At 36.9% G+C, this 22,203-nt stretch overlaps 1 protein-coding gene across 1 annotated transcript in view; it reads left to right on the top strand.

The window, feature by feature from the left end:
- Positions 1-2,787: 2,787 nt before the first annotated feature.
- The window catches only part of chl1b (cell adhesion molecule L1-like b), a 77,939-nt gene continuing 58,523 nt past the window's right edge, over positions 2,788-22,203 (top strand). Inside the window, exon 1 of the mRNA XM_058402660.1 lies at positions 2,788-2,996. The gene's annotated coding sequence lies outside the window, so the exon portion shown is untranslated. The remainder of the gene's footprint in view (positions 2,997-22,203) is intronic.

A 22,203-nucleotide genomic window follows, 5' to 3' on the forward strand; every position in this document is an offset into this window, starting at 1 on the left:
GAAACACTTGTACTCAGCTGTTGGTAATAACGAAGTAAATGTAATTCGTTACTGTACTTAAGTATCTTTTTCTAGTATCTGTACGTTACCAAAGTATAACATTTTTTTTAGGCTTTTTCTTTTACTCCACTACATTTTGAAGTAACATTTTGAGCAGCAGTCTATATTAATGGTGCTGATGTAACACAGCAACACAGTAACCCAATAGCTCAACTTTTATTGTTGATATTTGACCAATCACCAAGTAAAATTTCTTTTTCATAGTTTTTTTAATGTAAAACAGAATAAGATTACTGCACAAATACTGTAATTGCCCATCACACACCAAAGCATTAGTTACTAAATATTGAAATATTGACTGTGCTGAGTTTGAACTTTTTTCCTCTGAATCTGAAGAGCAGAAAGTTTCTGTTAAAGTGAATCTGCTTAGATCCTTGCTTGCCATTTGTTTAAAACTGATTCCCAGGACACAGGAGTGTCCAGCACACATTAATTATTCTGTATGAGTTACCAAGTCAGACTGTCCTGCAGTAGTACAGACCCTGTGCTTGTGTTAGGGTCCTTTTTCTTGTGTAGTGTCCATGCACAAATGCATGGACGCTACACACACATGCCTGTAAACACACACACACACACACACACACAAACAAATGTGTCATTTCAACTGCTATATGGTAAAGTGGTCAGGTTTTAATTTGTTACTATCTTAAGTATAACATAAATCTTAGCAGGAAAACCTAACTGTTTTCCTGCTAAGGAAATTTTACAGACCACATGTTCCCCTTGTGCTCCTTGATTTGAAATGATGTTAACTGACATCTGTATCATGTAGGAGAGGGACAGATTCTTCTAACAAAAAATGAAAAGTTATTTACAAAAAATGACAACATTAGAATTAGGATGAATGTAGTATTTTTATTTAAGCACATTTGTAAAGTACCTTTGTACTTTAACTCAAGTAGAAATTCAAACTGAGGACTTCTACTTTTACCAGAGTAACAATTAAATTAAAGTATCTCTACTTTCACTTAAGTACAGGAGATATGTACTTTGCCCACCCCTGCTTGTACTGCACATTCATGCAGTAATCTAAACAGCCAATCAAGTGGCAACAACACAATGCATAAAATCATGCAAATACAGACCAAGAGTTTTAGTTAAAATTCACATCAATCATTGTAATGGGGCAAATGTGATCTCTGTGACTTTAACTGTGGCATGGTTGTTAGAACCAGGTGGTTTGAGTATTTTGGAAACTGCTGATCTCCTGCAATTTTCACACACAACAGTCTCTAGAGTTTACACAGAAATGTGTAAAAACAAAAAGCATCCTATGAGCAGAGGGTCCACATGCTGAAAGACCATGCTGATGAAAGAGACCAAAGGAGAATGGCCAGACTATATTAGCTGAGGCCAAGTAAAAAGACCAGGTAATTTTTTCTAATCTTCAACTGTCCAACTGATTCCTGTTCTTGAGTGACAGGACTGAAACCCAATGAGGTCTTCTGCTGTTGTAGCCCATCCAGCTTAAGGTTTGATGTGTTGTACATGCTGAGATTCTTCCCTGATCACCATGGTTGTAAAGTGTGATTATGTGAGCTAATATGTCTGTCCTGTCCGCTCAAACAAATCTGGCCATTTTCCTCTGATCTCTTTTAACAAGGTGATCACTATTTTTTTTTTTTTGCTTTCGCACAATTCTGTATAAACTCTAGAGACTGTTCAGTGTGAAAATCAGCAGTTTCTGAAAACAGGAGATCAGCAGTTTCTGAAATACTCAAACCAACCCATCTAGTACCAACAACCGAGCCTCACTTAAAGTCATAGAGATTTCCCCCATTTAATATTTTATGTGAAAATTAACAGCAGCTCTTGAACTGCATCCTATGATTTTATGCATTGAGCTGCTGCCACATTATTGGATGAATAGGTAACAGCATAAGGGTACTGGTTTTTCTAATAAAGTGGACAGTGGGTGTCAAATGTCATGAGACTTGTGTCTTGGGGTTTGTGTTTTTGTCTGTTGTATTGATAGATTACCAAGGTTTTTGTTGGTTAAGTTTCTATTGAATAAATGAAAAAGCCCAGCAGGGGAATTTCACATGTTCATAGTGTGTCTGTTTGGGTTTCCTCCCTCTGTCTAAAGCATACTGTAGGTGGATTGGCTAAACTTAATTGTTCCTAGGTGTGAATGAATGTGTGTGTGTGTGTGTGCGCATCTGGGGTGAATTCCCCCGCCTAGTGCCCAGTGTTCACCAGATAGCCCAGTCTGACCGTGAACAAATGAAACAGTCCATCCTAACTGTCCACTTCCTCAGCTTGATTCCTTGACCATCTGGACCAAACGGGAAAGCAGACAGACTGAGTGGAGTAGAGAGTTCTGAGTGCTGTCTAAGGTGCTGAAAAAACAGACTGGCACTTTTTTTCTGTAAAGTGTCTAGTAACCGAATTTAGAATTTCCAAAATGGACTTGCTGTGACAAGTCTACTCAACAATTCATTTAAAACATCAGTCTACGACGTGTCTTTTTCAGAATCATGGGAAATGCCATGAGTTGCACTGGATATTAAAACACGAGTAGTAAATGGTTTAGGAAACATTCCCAGTAGACCCCTTCCCCCCAATCTACGCGTCAATACCTATCGCCTGGTTATTCTGTTCGCGGGAATAATGTCGCTGTCATTGGGAGTGGGGGGTGTAAGGAGGATGCGTGTGTGTGTGTGCGTGCGCGCGTGCGTGCATGCGTGTGTGTGTTAACCCGGTCACAGCGTGCTGAAGTTGCGGAGGTTTTTTTCTCGGTTGCCATGGATTTCTGAAAAAAAGCTATTGACCGCAACTGATCTCATTCAGAGCAGAGCAAAAAGCAGTGCAAAGCTGTTGCGTTACTTTATTTTCGTTTAATTAATTTAGAATAATAAATAAATATAGAATCTCGCGCGAGGCATTATTTTCACGTTTTCAGATTTCTTCGCTTGCAACACACAGTTCACCGAAAGGTAGGCTAACTATGTATATTTTCCCATATATGTGATTTTTGTCGCAAACCGTATTTCAGCTTTCTGGCTTATCGTGCTTTCCACCACGTTAAATCCATCCCACTTTGTTTCGCTGTATGTACTGGTGACAGTGGGGCATGATGATGGGAAAGTCAGTGAACACCAAATGCTTAAGATGATTTACTTTGGGTTTAAAAAAGTTCCAAATTAGGCTAAATTTATAACATCCCATTCTTGTCGTGTTATTTCACTGCATCCTGCAGAGCAATTGGCTTAAAAATCACTTTCACTTCAGCTTTAATACTGTAAAGTCTAGACGGAATTTTGAACCGGATTTCACATTTCGATCACAGCGACCACGATACTTCCTCTTAAAATAAGTCAAAATATGACTACAGTGTAAGAGCTTTTGAATGATCCCATTTTTTCATTCAGCCATTTCCCTCATTCAGTCAATATGATCAGATCTTGAAAAGCATGCTTTATCACATTGCTTAATTTCATAGCTTGAACTGCATATTGGGATCAACCTTAGTACACAGTTCATTTTGTATAGTATTTTCATTTTGTTGTTGCAGTGTATAAAAAGGGGACATTATTTTGCTCCTGATTTGATTGTCTAACGTGGATGTTGGTAAAATAAATTAAAATAAGGGCATGAAGATGAGGATTGCTTCTCTCCTACTTTTGTGCTATATCAAGAAAAAAAACATTTATAACTGTCTAAACACACCTAGATGATGCTACTTATTACAGTAACAAGTATCTTTTTCTTTCTTTTTTTAATCTTTTTTTGTATTTGTAATATTGGTATTTTGTTGTCCGATTGTGTGAATTGTGAGCTTTATTTTGGTAAAAAAAAAAAAAATTCTATGTGAATGCTAGTAAAATGAAAATAATAAACACAATGAAGAACAGAGAGCTAAAGATGGGTGTGAAGGAGGTGAATGCATCTCTCTGGCACGCCTGTTGCTATTTCATTATTCTCACCCATTTACAAGCATCTGAATCCTGAGTGCATTATTTATTACAGGGTTTTTGTAAATCATTGAAATCACATCTTATAAAAACAGTAAAAAAAAATTCACACCATTTTCACCAACACTTCATGAGGTGTGCCAATTTCCGATTTGTAGAGAAACCTGATCACTGTGGCTTTGCTGTAATGATGCAAAATTAAATTATATCTGAGTGAGAAAGCGCCATTACAGTCAGATGAGCTACACTGATTTAATGACAACAATTAAATTCGCATTAGAGACAGACAGCGTGCTGCTGTCAGAAGACTCCAGTGGGCTGAGACTTTGTAATTGAATTGGAGAGTGGATGATGGGTTACTGGTTGAGGAACTAGAGAGTTACAAAACAGACTGCTCTGACACAGTACACTGTAGGGCTAAAAGATTACTGTTACATATTTACTACCTGAACTACTGAAAAAAAAGAACAAATGATTTGATTCACACTAAATTTGCACTAATTTAATATGCAATGATTTCAGAACTGTGAAGCCCTAATGATATGACCTTATTTCACATGCAGATTTCCAGGCATGTTTGTCAGATGATATTATAGTGTTTAATATAATGAATTCTCAAATACTAGCCTTACAACCATACATTATAATTACAAAAACTCATCAAAGTTGTTTTCTTCAGCCTATGTTTTCCAGCTCAATAAGATTCTCTCATCATCCTAATGAACATTTATGTGCCAAGCCATGCCTATTGAGGCCACTAGCTCCCCACCAAGAAAATTAGGGCAAATTCTTCTCTGCCTCTCCAAGCTAATGAAAGGAATTAACTGATTGGATGAGCTATAGCTCCACAAATGCATAGCAAATGCCAGGCAGTGGATTCAGCACATGACACAGTAGGGAATGTTGCATTTGTTTTTGATATTTATAACCCTAACTGGTACATGATTATTTGGTTATATTAGTATGAAAACCTTTCTGGCCATTCTAATGATTTGATTAAGGAAAAAAGACCTAACATGTTCACCCTTACATGAGTCACCCTTAAGGATTTATAAAGTAGTTTACTAGTTAATGTTTAATGTATTTATCTTACTATCACCTGTGTTTAAGAGCTCACAGTTTGCGTGTACCTCTACAGTGGAAAACAATTTCATTTTATTCTTTGATTTGAGAGTGAAAATCCATGTGGAACCTTATGATATTCATTGAGCCCCTCACTATTTTTATCAAACTATCACAGCCTGAGATCAAATCCACAGTGATGCTTCCATCTCCATATGAGACTTGTGATTCAGTTAGTCATATGAACTCACTACAGAAACACCTGTGTCCTTGCCAAAATATGTTGTATGCCTTTTTTGTCCTCTTTTTTCATGCCAAGTGGCAAGTCTTCTGAGGCAATATGACATTTTGCCTAGAGAAGATGGAGGGTTTGGATCAGGGGAACAACCAAGATAGGATGGGAGAATATTTGAAAGAAAGAGTTAAGCAAATGTCAGAAAAATCAGAATATTATTACAGAGTTTACCATGTAATTCACTAAAGACTTGATGGACAATAAATGGTGTTTCCAATCAGCCTGTTTGTATGAATTCTTAATTTTTTTAAATAGAGACCTAAATAGAAATGGCAGAAATTCAGAACAAAACCTAAATAGCACAAAATAGTTTTTATGCATGATTGACCTGAATTTGGCTCAGAGTCTCTGTGTAGAGCGGATGTGATAAAGGGTCATGAAAACAAAAGATAATGTAGCGATGATGTAGTTTTACACTTGGAGTTTCTTTATTTATCATTGTCATTTTTGACATATCTCATGTCTGGTGAGAGTGCATTTAAATTTGAAGACACTATTATAGCAGCAATAAAAATGCTTTATCTGTTGTAAAAATCAAAAGCACTATCATCAACAATTACAGCAAGTAAAGTGACATAGTATACTTTCCTTAGAATACTAAGGAGTACTATGTGTGAATAAATGACCATGAGTCATGGTCAGAGTGAGTCAGAGCACTGGTTATTCACTCATAAATCTTTCAAATTAGGACATTTCAACATGGCGCATCTGTGTACAAGAGCACCAATTGGGTTGAGAATAAAATGTGCAATCAACACCTGTGTACATTTCATGTAAATTTGATATATGTATATGCATATGCATACAAGTTGGGACAGGTAATGGTAATGGTAATAATCTGTGACATTCCTTATCACTGGGGTACTATTCTCAAATGTACATGTGTTATACCTACAATATGTACCTTTTACCTAAAAAAGTGCATGGAGTGTACTATTACTTTAAATGGTTGGGAGAAATTGGGATTTCTATGACTTAAATGATGGAATGTCCTTTGATGCTGCTGATTTTTTCACATCAGCAGAGAGATTTGTCACTTTCAAATATGTGCAATGATTTCAGAACTGTGAAGCCTTAATCATATGACCTAATTTTACATGCAGATTTCCAATTTGGAAAAAAGCCAAATTGGTACGAGCTACCAGGAAGGATAAAGTAAATAATCAAATAATCACCACACATAACTGTGGTGAGCGGAAATGCATCTCAGCATGCACAAAACTTCAAAACTCGAGGTGGATGAGCTACAACAGCTGAAGACCACATTGGGTTATACTTCTGTCAGCCAAGAACAGGAATCATAGGCTATCAGGATCAGAGACTCACCCAAACTGAAATGGTGAATTTAAAAAAAAAAAAAAATTATTTGTTCAGTTTGGGTGCATCTTTTCACAGGCTCAAAGGTAACTGGACTTGGGACTGAAAAGCAGATTCATGGGCAATTGTGGCCTGTTTCCTTGTTATTTCATAACAGACTAAGGGGATAAAAGGTCCAAAGTTGATTCAAACTGTTGAATTTGTATTTAATAGCTGTTCATGGGAATTCTCAATGTGTGTTCCAAAGAGGTGATGATGCAAGTGAAGGAGGCCATCATCAGACTGAGTTTAAAAATAAAAAGTATATACCTATCAGAACGTTAGCAGAAACTATAGGAGTGGCCAAATCAACAATTAGGTATCTTCTTAAAAAGAAAGAATGTACTGGTGAGCTCAACAACACAAAAGCCTGGAGGACCACTAAAAACAACTGAAGTGGATGATCTTCACCATTCTTTCCTTGGTTAAGAAATACCTCTTCAGAACATCTAACAAAATTCTTTGGACAGATGAAACTCAGATTAACTTGTACCAGAATGATGGGAGGATGAAAGGACGGGCTCATGATCCAAAGCAAACCACATCATCTGTTAAACATAGTGGAGGCAGGGTTATGGCATGGGCGTGTATGGCTGCCAAATGGAACTGGGTCACTGGTGTTTATTGATGATGTGTCTGCTGATAGAAGAAGCAAGATGAATTTAGAAGTGTATAGAGCTTACTGTCTGCTCAGATTCTCATACTGCAAAACTGATAGGATGGCACTTTACAGTCCAGATGGATTATGACCCAAAATATACAAAGAAAGCAATATAAGGCAAAGACACTGAATATTCTTAGGTGTTTGAGTCAGTCAAGATAAAACTGAAGGTGGAATGACCCACTTGTAAACTTGTAAAAGTGGCTACAGTAAAAAAAAAAAAAAAAAAAAGGCAACGAATCACAAGGAAGGAAACTGGCAAAATATTTGCATCCTAGTAGTAAAAATAATCCTTATGTTAGTTCAGTTACATTTGTCAGTTACATTTATGTATGGTCAATGTACATTTTAACCTGTGAAAATGGAGGAAATATGGAAAAAATTGATGTAATTCAAGTCAGAGCTAAGATTAAAGCTAAAATTTCTACAATTTAATCACATTTTGATTGCTTCACTTCAGATACACTGTGGTGGTGTACAGAAGCAAAATTGTACAGAGTCGTAGTCCGGATACATATGCACCTGACTTTATCAACCGAATAAGATTGCAGGTTTGCACAATGGACTGACCAGGGTGTATTCCTTTTTCATCCTCACTGTATCCTGGATAGGCTCTGGATTGTGGCCCTGACCAGAATAATGAAATTAATAAATAAGCAAGCCACTACAATATACAATCAAATAGATAGTTCAAAGATGAATGGGATGTTTCTAATTTTATACATCAAAACTGCATTGAAAGAGATTTCAGAGCACTTTTGCATGTCACCCTGGATAAGGGTGTATGCCAAATGCCATAAATGTAAATTTAAATGCTGTCTAATATTAAATATCTAAAAGTAGGTGATTTCACCAATTACAAATTGATTTATTAAATTTATACATTAAACCAGAAATCACAGCCATAGTTTGAACCCTATGTTGTCACTCATTAATTTAAAAAAAAAAAAAAAAACTGACTTTGGGTTGAGGTTGACTTACATGGATGAGTGCACATGAATGACACTCTTTGCTGTCCATTGAGCACTGGGGGAGGGCAGAAGCAGTGGGGGCAAGTACAGAACAGAACATATCTTATTAAACAGGACCCTTGAGCCAGTGGTTGGCCACAGCCAATTAATCTGCTTGGTCCATTGAAGGACAAACCTGAGTGTGAGGTCAATGTTATCACACATGCTCAGGGCTGCTTTGGTAGGAAGGATGAATGGAAGAAAGGTAAGCTGTGCACTCTGGTTGCAAGATGATTTCCGCCTGTGACAAAAAAGGAATGGCAATTTCCATACCTTTCTGTCAGGTTAAAATAACGTCATATTAGCAAGTGGTCTGGAGTGTTGGATGTGTGAGAAATATGTTAGCGTGTCTGTTTTTTTTTTTTTTTCAGAAAGACATGGGACATAACTATTGGTCTTCTATTACATCTATTATAGATTATTAACAATCGGGTGTTGCAGAGACCCTTTGGCATATTTAGCTGTTTTTAGCAGGAGGGCTGGAACTAGTTCCAGAATGATCTCGTGGTCACAATGTATGTATTTAAGATATCCTTATGATGCATTATTACTTTAATAATATATTATCACACTCATATAAGATTATACTGTATGAGTGGTTTGGAGTGGTGGACACTTGAGTTTGTTAAATTCCTGTTTAAAAAAAAACACCCACTGGCTATTGCTAGGGTATTTCAGAGAAACGGGAGATATGGCCATTACTGTTCTGTTGCAGCTAAGCACATCATTACTGAAACCCTTATATGGTGCTGATCTACCTTTCCTTTTATTCTGTGTCAGTAGTAACTAACAATGCAAAAAAATCTTAGTACTGAAGAAAGCAAGCAAAGGAACACTTATAGTAACTGTGGTATATATATATATATATAGCTCATATACCACATATATATATATATATATATATATATATATATGTGTGTGTGTGTGTGTGTGTCTGTGTGTGTGTGTGTCTGTGTATAATAATAATAATAATAATAATAATAATAATTGCCTTAAGGATTCTTTTAAGGATGCTATAAAAATGTTATAATTTTTTTCCCTTAAATTGCTATTCTACCCATATGTAGATTCAATGTATCGCAACCATTATATCCAAATTTGTTGTGCTTCTTCTATGACCTTGACTATGTTATCTGAGTCATATTATGTTTAAGTTTCTGGAAATGATCACATTTAGAAATCTGTCTTGGTGAGTATCTCAAACCTGTTTGGAGGATATACCACAAAAAGGAGCTTAGCCTGTAGGACGCTGAATATATGCGCAAAGGCAAGAACCATTAAAATGACGAATGTTCTTTACTAGCAGTGGTATAGCAACCTTTGTCCCCTGTACTCCTCATAGAAGACAGTTAGGGGGTATGCACAAAGTTGTGGGGACTCCACAACTGAGCAAAAGATGGATGGGGGATGAAGCAGGATAGTTGTGACAGCAATGGGGACCTTAGCAGTGAAAAGGCTCATTGTGTTTATGGGACGTGATATGAAACATGCAGAGGTTTCCCATTTATTTAAGTCTTCTGTCTTTCTCTGTAACAGGAACACACCATTTAGAAACTTCTAGAAACATAGAATGGAGTAGCGATTGAGCGTCACTCTTTAATCAACATATCCTTATTCATGAAGCAATTGCTCTACATGAGAGCAATTCTAAGCCTTATTATTAGCAACACATCTATTTTAATCATGTACAGTTACTATTTGTCTGCTTTGACAATATCAGAATGCTACACATGCTCTAATTTTCCACTACATATTGCCAGCAGACACCAAATGACTTGGTTTAAAACGGCATATCTCTGTTTAACGAGCCTACAAAAAATATGGATGCCAGATGCTTGCTTACAACTGCATGTGTGGGTAAACTGTTTGGTTTCATGCGCTGTCTAATGGGTTTCTCTCTTTTTGTTTACCGTGAGCTATGTTCTTAATAAATACTCCAATTTGGCTCAGACCACAAAGCCTATCTGTCACACAGAGCAGCAGACCCACACAAACTCTACCTCAATGGCCTTCATTCCATTTGTTGGGACTGTAATGGACACTATAAGGTAATATATTACTTTTCAGGTCATGTTGCTTCAGTAACATTTATGGTGGAGACCAAAATGTATGCAACATAGACTCATGTGCTCTGAATTGCAAAATCTTGTTTACAGCCTTGAGCCCGACACCATTATCCTTTAATTGAGCATCAGTGTGCTCATCATGAGCTTTCACTACAACAAAATGAACGCAGAGAGCATGCTAAGCAGTTGTGCTACAGAAATGGTTTATGCAATATCAAGCACTCAGAGATTGCATTTTACAGTGCTATATTTGGCAGGAAGAATGGAAAAAGGAAAGGATCAATTTCTCTAATTTACATTTAAAGTGCATTTTGTTAGTTACAAAATACATATTTGTATTAACCCTTAACTAATTTATCTTATCTATAAATATTGTACCTTTCCTGTACATTTTGTAATTACTCAAACTTTTGTCTTACTGTGAAAGAAAGACACTGTCTTTGTGTCTGTCCTTGGCATGCTGTGGAAAAAACAAACCTGCAATGAGGCCAAAAGCACAGTTATAGTCCAGATCTTAATGTTCTTATCCTGCAGAAAGAGCAACTGTTATAGGAAACAATGCCAAACCAGTCAGGATATAGAACCAATTAATCAGTGTTGTGCTTGGGGACCAGAAACCCTAAAAAATAATTACAAATTTGACCCAGGAAGCACCTGCAGAGAACCAGTAACCTTTATTATTTTTCTCCCTGTGCCTTTTTGTGTTGGACAAATCCTGACCCCTATTTGTTTGACATATATTTATTTGAAGTGAGATTGCTTGTTTTTTTTTTTTCAACTGAATTATTCTCTCTCTCTCTGCCTTCATATATTTCAAAATTCACAAGACTTAATTTATTCTGATATTTTCCTTTTCTTTTTGGGAATGTAATCTTTCTCTCAAACTAGCAGTGAATGTGTGGACTCTGCATTTTTAGTTCACAAAGCAAATAATATATGCTTGATTCATCTTTTTCTTATATTTATTTGGATTAAATGCAGCAAAAATGTTAAAGAGTGGTACTTTGGAAAGTAATTGTAGGTTCATTGTTAAATATGGCTGGTACCTTGAGAGGTTTGATTACTGCCTCCGATCTTTGTATGCAGAGTTTGCATGTTTCCTCCTCAAGTCCAAAGACAAGCATTATAGGCTGATTGACATCTATTAATTGTCCATAGTGTGGCAATGGCTGTAGGAGTGTGTGTATCATTGTGCCCTGTGATGGCTTGGCACCCTGTCTTGCCTTGTGCCCCAAGTACTCTGGTATAGACTCCAGGTTTCCTATGACCCTGTGTACAATAAGCAGTTCAGAAACTGGATAGATGCATAAACAAATAAATAAACAAATAAATAAACAATTATCTTGACTATTGCTTACCAATAAATTAATAAATAAACTTGTCTATCTAGACTTATACCTAAGACAAAGAAATGGACAACTTCTCATCGTCCCATTTCTTACAACCTTTTCTTGTGAATTATGTATGTAACCTAATGTACACACACAACTGTGTTCTCAACAGAGAAACTGTGCTGGACACAGACACACACACACAACACACACACAACTGAGAATTGCTCTCAACAGAGAACTGTACTGTGCTGGACACACACACACAAAATTGTCCTGTTTGCATGCATGTGTCACTTTACATTACACTTTACACTTTATATTGATCTTGTTAACATGTAACTTTAATATTTGCACTCACTGTCAACACTATTCTTTTGCACAGAGTCGGCGTTATATGTCCTGTTTGTCTGCACTGTCTTGTCTTGTCATCCTTGCACTTCTGTTGTATGTCTAGTTTCTAAAGATTGTACCTTAAGTATAGTTTAGCTTTATCTCTATGTTTAGCTCTATGTTTGTCTGCGTCACCTCTGCTTTGTCTTTGTTGTGTGTAGCATCTTTGGTCTAGGAGGAACGTTGTTTCATTTCACCGTGTACTGCATCAGCTATATATGGTTAAAGTGACAATAAAGCTTCTTTGATTTTGAGTTTGATGTAGGCTACTTAATAGAGCAGGCTAAAAAACACATCATTTGTCACTAATAATTGGGAACCAAGCAACAATCCAGAAAATAGATTTGTTTCAAAGTCAGTAAGCCAGTTACTATAATCTATATAAAATCTACATTTGGAGAAAATAAGTTCACTTGGAGGATATTGTATATTGAATGGGCTCTACACGGAACCCCTTCTGCTAGAGAAACACATTCCTCTATTCTAAGGTTTCCCCAGATGGACAACCGAATTACCACAGTGTCCTACATTGTAGTGTATAAGAATGTGTAAGTGATATCTAACCATTTAACATTAAATATGAGTCCATATTTTAAATTTTTAATATTCAAATGATCAATATCCAAGTACAAGTACAATGAGCCCTATTTTTGCTTGGAATTTTCTATTTTTTATTAGGAGTCCATGAACAAAATTCAGCATGTGAAACATGAAAGCCATGTTCAGGACAAGGTTCTTAGGAATTGGTTAAACTTGGTGCCTGGTTATTTTTAGTGGCTGGGTTTAAAAGTAAAGGACTGTTTCTCAATATAATATGTTTTGTGCTAATCAGTTTAAACTGCTTGCCTTCTGGACCATTTAGCTCCACCCTAAATTGAAGTTAATTTGCATTTAAGTTGACTTCGATTTTCAGACTTAAGTTGTAATTTTATATATACAAAATGCATAAATCTTAATAAATGTATATGAATTATGCTTTATTTATAAAAAGAATAGATGCATTATTGTTGGGACATTCCTTGATAAGTTTTGCTTGTCTTGTAGTGGGTGTGTTGTTACTATTTCAGTCGAGCTCAGAATATTGAAGTCTTTCATTGTGAATTTTGTAAGCTTATCGGAGCATCACTCCAGCTGTTAAATTGGTTTCAGTTGAGTGTCAGTTATTGTACACATTGACATGCAGAGGAGTGGTGTGAACAAAACAGTTTCTCTCAGCTTTTATTCGTTAATGTCATTTTGGCATAAATGTGCCAGATCTGGAGCACACAGAATATTTTTGAGCACAAATATGTGAATGTTCTTTGTCTTATACTAAACATTCAGGACTACCTAACAGTCCAGTGAGTTAGTCATCTTCCATTATAATTTTGTCATTTTTGATTAAGGTAATAAAATGCATTGCTTGTTTTTTGATGGGTGACTGACTTCATGACAGCTTTTCTTTACATGCTTTTTGCACACATACAGTAGATGGTAAGCTGTATATTGCATATCTGGATCCTCCTTCGGTCTGGAAAATATCACAGATCTTGAATCTGTCAGCTTAAATGGCACATTGCATGTGTTTCTGCTCTGTTAAATGTGACCCTCACAGAGAGGAGCACCACATGCTGGTAATTGGACCACGGGACTGTCAGTCATACCAGCAGAGTGGACAAATAAGGTCTGCCCACATTTCAAAAATCACCAGCTGTGAATGACAGGCAGCTTACATTTGATTCATCACAGACAGTAAGTGTCTTTTTTTTCTACATCTGGTGTGTTTGCAGTGGTTGTAGCTGTTCTTTGTATTAGGGTTTACTAGCTAACATACAGTACTTACCATAAGGTAACTGGTAACACATGAGGCCCTTGGTGACACCTGGTTTTCTGACATATCAGCCCTGACTTGTGCTGCAGACTGTCTAGCACTACACAATGTCTAACACTATTCTCATGGTAAAGATGTCCTTGTTTTCTGTTTGTTTTGGTTATCTACTATGCAGAAATGGAGACCAGAACAAAGAGAGAGAGAGAGAGAGAGAGAGAGAGAGAGAAAGAGTTTGTGTTTGTGTTTGTGTGTGTTGTACTGAAAAATAGGGTTCATGGCGAACACTTGTGCTCCTCTCCTTCTGGTCTGTATCTAATATCATTACAGATGCTCAGTGACTCCCTAAAGAATCTGTAGTTAATAAAAATAAAACATTTAAATAAATAAATAAATAAATAAATAACGCAACCCACTCATCCTTTCCAGAGTGTTTTACTACCTGGCTCCCACAGCGTGCCAACTCATCCATAAACCTCCGCATTCCTGTGGTTATTTTTATGCCAGGGGACCACGAGTACTCACGCAAACTATTCTGCATTTATGCCCAAACAGGCAATCCCATGCCAAAAAAGCCATATTTAGATTAATATAGTCCTGATATAAATCATCATGGCTGTGCATATAACAAATTACAGTGAGAAGAGGCAACCTGGGATTTCCTAACTTTTGGCAGTTAGATTTCTGTAGCTAGAACCACATGCCAATAAAAAGACAACTATCACAAAAATTACCCTCAGTGTAGAAGTGTTACAGAAAGTACACAAATGTACAGAGGACAAAGGCCCTCAATGAATAGCGCATCGTAATCTGGTGCTTCAAACATAACCCCGCCACCGAAACTTAACTTACTACCACATAGAAGCCTTTTGTTGCCATAATGACTTCTTTCATCCTTACTGCTGTGTAAATAATAGAAAATGGATCGCTAGCAGTCCTACTACCAGATGCTGCTGGGAGCGTTAGCATTAGCAGTGGAGTCACGGCAGCCTGCTTTCATGCTCTGAAGTGCGGATGGCAAAAACGCAAAAAAAAAAAAAACGCAAGCATTCCATCACTCATGGTAAGACTGACAAAATGACTAGTGCTTAAATGTAGCAAAAAAGAAAGAGAATTTGCCTACCTCTGTATAAGCAGTAAGTGATTGTTTTTGAATTTGTTTTGTCTCCGTCTTGAATAAACAAAGCAAGCCTTCAACTTCTCATTGTACAGAGAGAAGGATGAGGAGCCCCTGCCTGCCATTTTCAATGATGGACAGGTGGAGTGAGGAGATATGCTGGGAATTCATAAAGCGCTGTGGCTAGGGAATGGATGATTGCACTTCACACTGTCAGTAATGAACAATATGTCTGTTCCTCCTTCATATTGGCAGGCATTAAAAGACAAGCTTGAGCCAGAAATGGAAGTTAAAGGGTGCTTTTTGGCAACTGATAAGGGAGACTGTCTGTATGAGAGGTATGAATGGTAAAAATGTGTGTGTGTGTGTGTGTGTGTGTGTGTGAGTGAGTGAGTGAGTGAGTGAGTGAGTGAGTGAGTGAGTGAGTGGGTGAGTGATATATAACAAATTTTGCTTTTGGAATAACAGCTGTAGTATCATCATTCACAATGAGCCAAATTTGCAGCGGGCTTTACCAAATACCTGCCTTTAATTAGTTCTTCCAAAATTCATCACATTTAGAAAACACTGTACATGGGCCAAGCAGGTAATGTAGAAATTCTCTAACTGACAAGCTAAATAAATGTGTGATATGTATGAAGACAATTTACTGTACACCACTCACTAAAGCACAGAGTTCAGTGCCAATTCATTTGGCACAGTCAGCGTGGCACAAAACACAAAACCAGATCCTTAGAGACAACATAGAGATGTGTTATATATATAGGCTATGTTACACATGTGCTGCTGGGATATTTTCCGATTTATCCTTTTCCTGCACGCTTGGGGTACGAATGAAGACAGACAGCACAATCAGCAACATTGTAAGCCCGTGAGTGGGGGATGTTACTTCATTAACTGCAGAGAGTAACAACATCACCCCGACCAGCATTTCACCACCATTATGGTGCAGAGGCCCACAGACCACAATAACTGCCTCTTTCTGCTGTATCTGCACTTTCTACCAGATCATTTGAGACCAGTGAAATATGGGCTGAGGGACATTTACATGAACCTTGGAAAGCCTTGAAGCATTGTGCTTTTTTCTTCTGCATCTAAGGCAACCAGCTGTCTTGATATCAGGACATCATTTCTGGAATCTAATGCAGGCTTTGGTTAACAATTGCCATATTAGGTATAAAATAGAGAGGAGCAATAATTACTAAAGGATTATTGGGGGATGGGGGATAGGACATTGCTCAAGGTACTTTGTACTGCAGTGTTCTCTCAGATCCTTAATTATAGCAAAGCATTTTCACAGTCTGCCTGTGAAGACAGTCCAGAATCAAAGATGCCACCAGCGGCATTAACTCAAGGATTCAGCATGTTGTATTCTGCATACATCAAGCTGTCACAGGTGGTGCGGAAAATGGCACGAGTCAATACAATAAGAAAACAATGGTCATTAATCAACTGTCTACCAAAATGTTTCTGTGAGTCTCATGAACAGTGTTCACAATTGCACTTTGCTGAGCACAGTCTCTGGTGTCTTGCTGGGGATATAGATTTTTCCGCACCAAACTGAGCAGTCCCCAAGCTCAACAGCTTTGTTCTGCCTGTTTCGAATGGATCCAGTTTAATCAATAACTATTTGATTTAACTCTTTTGGTTCCAGATATTGTGAAGAGAGAACCTTGCTGTACCTCCTAGTTAAATGTGTAATCAATCTGGGTCAGAGAGACAATGGTTTTGAGCAGCCTTAACCTTGCATGGACGAATATTAAAACACCAACAGGAGTTTTTAATTCATTGAAATGCTATCTTTAAACAGAAAATCATATTTGGGTTAGTTATGCTATAAGAACAAGAGCTAAGATTTTTAAATGGATCAAACAGGAACACATTGGCTACAGTTGTGATTTGAATAGTTCTGATAACATTATACATTCCCTTCCAAAACTTGTGTAATATGAATTATGCGAAATAAGAACCATGTGTCCCTATACTGATAAGGATTTGAGATTATTTCTGTAGTATTTCCTTTTGATATAAAAATGAAGGAACAATCATTTTCTTGTTTTAAAATTAAATAATTGGATCCCTTTTTGTTCTAGTGGGACCAGGTTTTTGCAGTCTCTGTCTCTGACTATACATAGTAAAAGAAACTGCATGAGGTTACCTTTTAAGGAACACAAAGCAAGTACAGAGAGGAAGATCAGTTCATTAAACAAAGTAAAATTCCAGAGAAGATTCATGCCACTGTGACACTGTTTTAATAGAGATCATACCCTTTGATTCCACGCCACTGGATAGATTTAATCTCATTAGTGCTTGACTCTGTTTATGAAGTTCCTGTCTGTCAGGACCTCTAGTCTTTACTAGCAGAAGAGAAATGACTCATTTGACTCAATGAATCATTTCTCAGTGCTTACTTTCATTTCTCATTTCATTCTCTATCAGCACAGTATTTGTTCTCACCAGCCTTATCCGGAGCACAAGGGAACAGGATGCCAGTCTATCTCAGGGCACAATCACACACCCACTCTACAGACAATTTAGAGATGTAAATCAGTCTACAATGCATGTGTCTGTATTATGGAGGAAACCATAGTATCCAGAGGAAACCCCTGAGGCATGGGGAATTCATGCAAATGCCATACACTCCAGGCAGAGGCAGGAATTGAACCCCCAACCCAGGATGTGCAAGGCAAACCACTAAGCTACTATGCCCCCCACCCAAATATGTCATATATTTACTGTATGTCTGTATATGATCAAATTTGCTTAAATGAACTGTACCCAGTTTGACAAAAATATACAGCTAAATTAATTAAATCTGACCTAATATCCTAAAATATCTCATCTCTACTAACTGGTTTAGCTCTACTTAATTTGCTACACCACTTTAGAACTCCTTAATCTGCTTAATATACAACAAAAGACCCACCATGCAACATATTCAAAACTAAATGGCTGTTAAATAAGCACATAACAAGCCCATTCTTACTCAGATCAATGTCCCCTCCCCCAGCAACCTTATATTGAATGCTGTGTTCTCAGCAGAGGAAAACATCCCTTAGCACCCTGTATCACTTCTGTAGAGAGAAAATGGTTATGACCCTTTTCTACAGAAATTTATACTCTAAATATATAATCAGTGAACTGAGTAAATTGCATTGTGTTCAAAACATGTATGTGTTTCATGTAAAAAAAGAAAGAAAGAGTAAAGCAGATTTGCTGACATGAACATTTGAGAAAGATGAATGCTAGTTTGGTGTGAGAGTAGGGGGTAGGGCTCTGGGAGCACATAACTGAACAAAATGTCTTGGTGAATCAGTAGTAGAGGAAGATTTCTATCCTGCTTATAACAAAGCTTTTGAAAAGGAATTTGATTAATATCCATTAAACTCCTATAAACTGACTTATTTTGGTAAAACTGACAGCTATCGGGGAGCAACACGGCCGTTTATACAGTTCACGATAGAGTGACTCTAAGTTTGTATGTTATCTCACTTAATAACATGCACATTAGATGGAAATAAATAAATAACTAATTTAAAATGGCTAGGATTGCTGTTTATGTAGCTAAGATTTTACTAATGTATGATACATTTTTAACTATTACATGATGATATAGGGCCTTGTCAGCATGTTTCGAGTATTGGTGTCACTTCCAAACAATTCAATTCATTTCAGTTTAGTTAAATTTTATATGTATAGAGCTTTCAATAATGGACATTGTTTCAAAGCAGTTTTACAGAAATCTAAACATTTAGAATAAAAATTTTAAAGGTTTAATATTAAATTTCTTTTTATCTATAATAAGAAAGCCTGAGGCAATGGTGGCAAGAAAAAATCCCCTGAGATGATATGAGGAAAAAAGCTTGAGAGGAACCAGACTCAAAAAGAAGGCAATCATGATAAATGATAAATAAATGTATAATTTATATACAAACAGAATTCCTAACACCACCGTATCTTTTGTTCTTGTCCTTCTGGTTTCTGTAACTTTTATTTCTACATTTATATAGTATGGCTTATGTGTTAAATAGGTACCTTTGTAATTGTGCATATATGATGAAGCAAACCGTTTGAAGTCTTTATTCTGCTTGCAGAAGTAGTTTTGTAAATAAGTATTCTTAATATACAGTATGTTATAAATGATCTATATGGGTGTGATGGGGGGGGTCGTAATCTTTTCGTCTCTTTCTACTGAACAGATTATTTAATAAAACTGTTGCAATTTCGAAAGCAACAATCCAAATCTCTAATCTATTTGGTCTTGTCCCATGTATATAAGCATTTGATGGAGAAGAAATTATGTCTAGTAGGGATAAACCCCATGCACATCCGTGCATTATATTTGGAGCTGTGAAATTAGCATTTAAAAGTAAATTTCTTTTCTGTAAAGAAGGTGCTTTATAAAGTTATTTTGAAAGAAAAGCTGTGAGTCAGATGAATATAAAAACCATGACAAATGCACATAAAACTGTTTTCTTGCAGGTTTTCTTATATATCCGGCAAGTGTCATCATCTTGAGGAGCTCTTGCAGACTCAAACCAGTTGTAAAATAGAGCCATTGCAAGCACAGTGAAAGGCCCTGAAACAAAACAGCAGTTTAGTAAAGTGGTAATGTTTGCATAATGGGCCCTAGCCAAGATACATTCTCTTTCTATTTCTACAGTGCTCCAGTTGTGCAGGAAATCACTTGGTTATGTGTCCGTCGCCATATACCACACCTGGCTCTGACTGTCTTCAATTTGCTCTTCACTGGCTTGATTTTAGCAGTAGCAAGCGGAGGTGATGTTTTGCTAAAGCACTAGCTCTTGAGGTAACACTTTCGTAACTGACTTTGGTCTCCTGTTTTTAGTAAATCAACCAGTACTAAAAAAAGTGATTTGTGGCACTTACTTATTATTTTTTATTATTATTATTATTTTTTTAAATCTAAATCCTACAACACACTAGCTGCAATTATTAACACCAGAACTTCAGTTACATTTTAAATCATCCAACAACTGCTGACAGATCTGTCTTACTTTAAATACAAACAGCAATGCTTGTTCTTTGTTCAAGCAAGATAAATAAATAAATAAATAAAATAAAATAAAGGTTTGACTAACAGGGTAGGATGGTAAAGTTATTGCAGCATTCCACTGTATTGCATAGATGTGTATAACATACTGAACAAGCCAAATACAAGTCTTCCTGATGACACACACACACACAGACACACACACACACACACACACACACTTGTCCTCTGATCCTCGCTCTGCAACGCCGCGGTCTGCGGATTCAAGAACACGCTGAAAGACGGGGAGGAGCCGAAGTCTTAAATTTCACATGAAATTTAAAGGGGACTGAGGAGATCACGAATTTGTGTACAATTTATGGAGAAAATTCGAAAATGGCCTAGCCATGCCCATGGTGGCATCATAATGATGGTATAGAGGTGGATTAATTCAGGAAGGACACCAGTGAAGGCCTATGTGTGAAATGCACAGCCCGCCACTGATATCTTCCATAAACATATTAAAGAGTAGAAATATAGCTATTAACACAAAGAAAGAAGTCAGTTTCTTTATCATTCCCAACATCCCCCCAGACCCCCAAATCTTTAGCAGGTTTAGTGGGATTAGTGGAAATCAGTAAACCTCAGAGCTCTTCCACCAATAAGAAAGTCTTCATTAGCCAAAAGCCTGACCTGACATTTGCAATGTGATAAACTTCCAGGCACTGTGTTTGTATATGAGTCTTGTGATTTTTTTTCCCTCATAATTTTAAGATAAAGCCCTGGTTTCCTAGACACCTCCAGAATGCTGCCAAGCAATGCAGCTGACCAATAAACTGAAAGCACAAAAGTGAAACTCCTGAAATGCATAGTTTTCTCACTTCCAGGAAAACAGCCACCAAAGAAAACTTGCATAAACTGTCAGACTTCCCATTTTCTGTTCCAAAGTTTAATATGAGCAAAATGGGGGATTTGAAATCCCCTCTGTTAATAGAGCCTTTCACAGAGGCACAGGACAAGAAACAAGCACTTTCATTCAGCGCCTTCCAAAATGCAAATGCCCCTGGCCCTTAACACTTTTTTATTGAGGTTCCCATGTCACAATATGGCATAGAGTGCATCAGTGCCTGCTTTTGCATGTGCTGCATCAGATCAGTGGAACACATTAAAGTTTTCCCGACATAAAACCTGATGGTGGCGTTTCTCCTCAGGTACTGTGTATTTAGGGATGTTTTGAGATAGAGCTTTCATTGTTATATTCTTTTTATTGTAAATATTGTGAACTTATGCTGATATTTATAAATACATCTCCTATCCATGTGATATTTTAATAATGATTATCCTCATTGATGATCATCCTCAGTAATTTATGTGATAATTGTGTGATAATTGTGATAATTGTTTGTTCTATGTAGATAGCTTACTATAAAGATGGTTAAGAGGGTTAAGAGCTAACACACTTATTCAGCAAATAGTACTAATTATAAGAATTGTTTTGTTTTGTAAAGACGCTGTTTTTAAAAAGAATGAAAAGAAGAAGCTATAAACAGTACAGGATGCAACTTAAATGCCATAAATAACAGAGTACTTTTCCTCTCAACTCATTTTCTTTGAACCAGTTGAAGCTAAGCATGTCAACAGTTTTTTAAGGTCACCAAGTTTCCGTCAAAGTCCAAACAGAGGTACTTAAACGGAGGCTTTTGTTTTGACTCAAGTCGATTCCTGAAGACGGAACTGAAACACAGGTAGTCAAAGAGTCTCTTGCTCTTTGCAGTCAGCAGATGCACTGCCTTGCACACTAATGAGAGCGAGGCTGTCACAATGTGCAAAGCAAAAGCAATTATGTCCTTATCTGGGCTTTGCAAAGCCACTCTGCTCTTCCAAGTTTAGGATAAAATGCATACTTTGATCACTTCAACTTTCACTCTTGCCCTTCGAGCTCTTCATGCCAGTAAGCTCAGCAAAATTTTCATTACCTTCAAAGAGAGTGACTTCCTAAATTGGATTTAGCACACTTATTGATAGATCAAAGTTCCTGCATGATTGCATTAGTACGTGATAGCCACTCATATGGCAAGTCCTGTCTATAGAAGAGTGCATGTGTACGATCATCATGTTTCTTAAAAACAGTTATAATG

Source organism: Hemibagrus wyckioides, linkage group LG11 (genome assembly GCF_019097595.1).
Source record: "Hemibagrus wyckioides isolate EC202008001 linkage group LG11, SWU_Hwy_1.0, whole genome shotgun sequence".
Classification (NCBI taxonomy): domain Eukaryota; kingdom Metazoa; phylum Chordata; class Actinopteri; order Siluriformes; family Bagridae; genus Hemibagrus; species Hemibagrus wyckioides.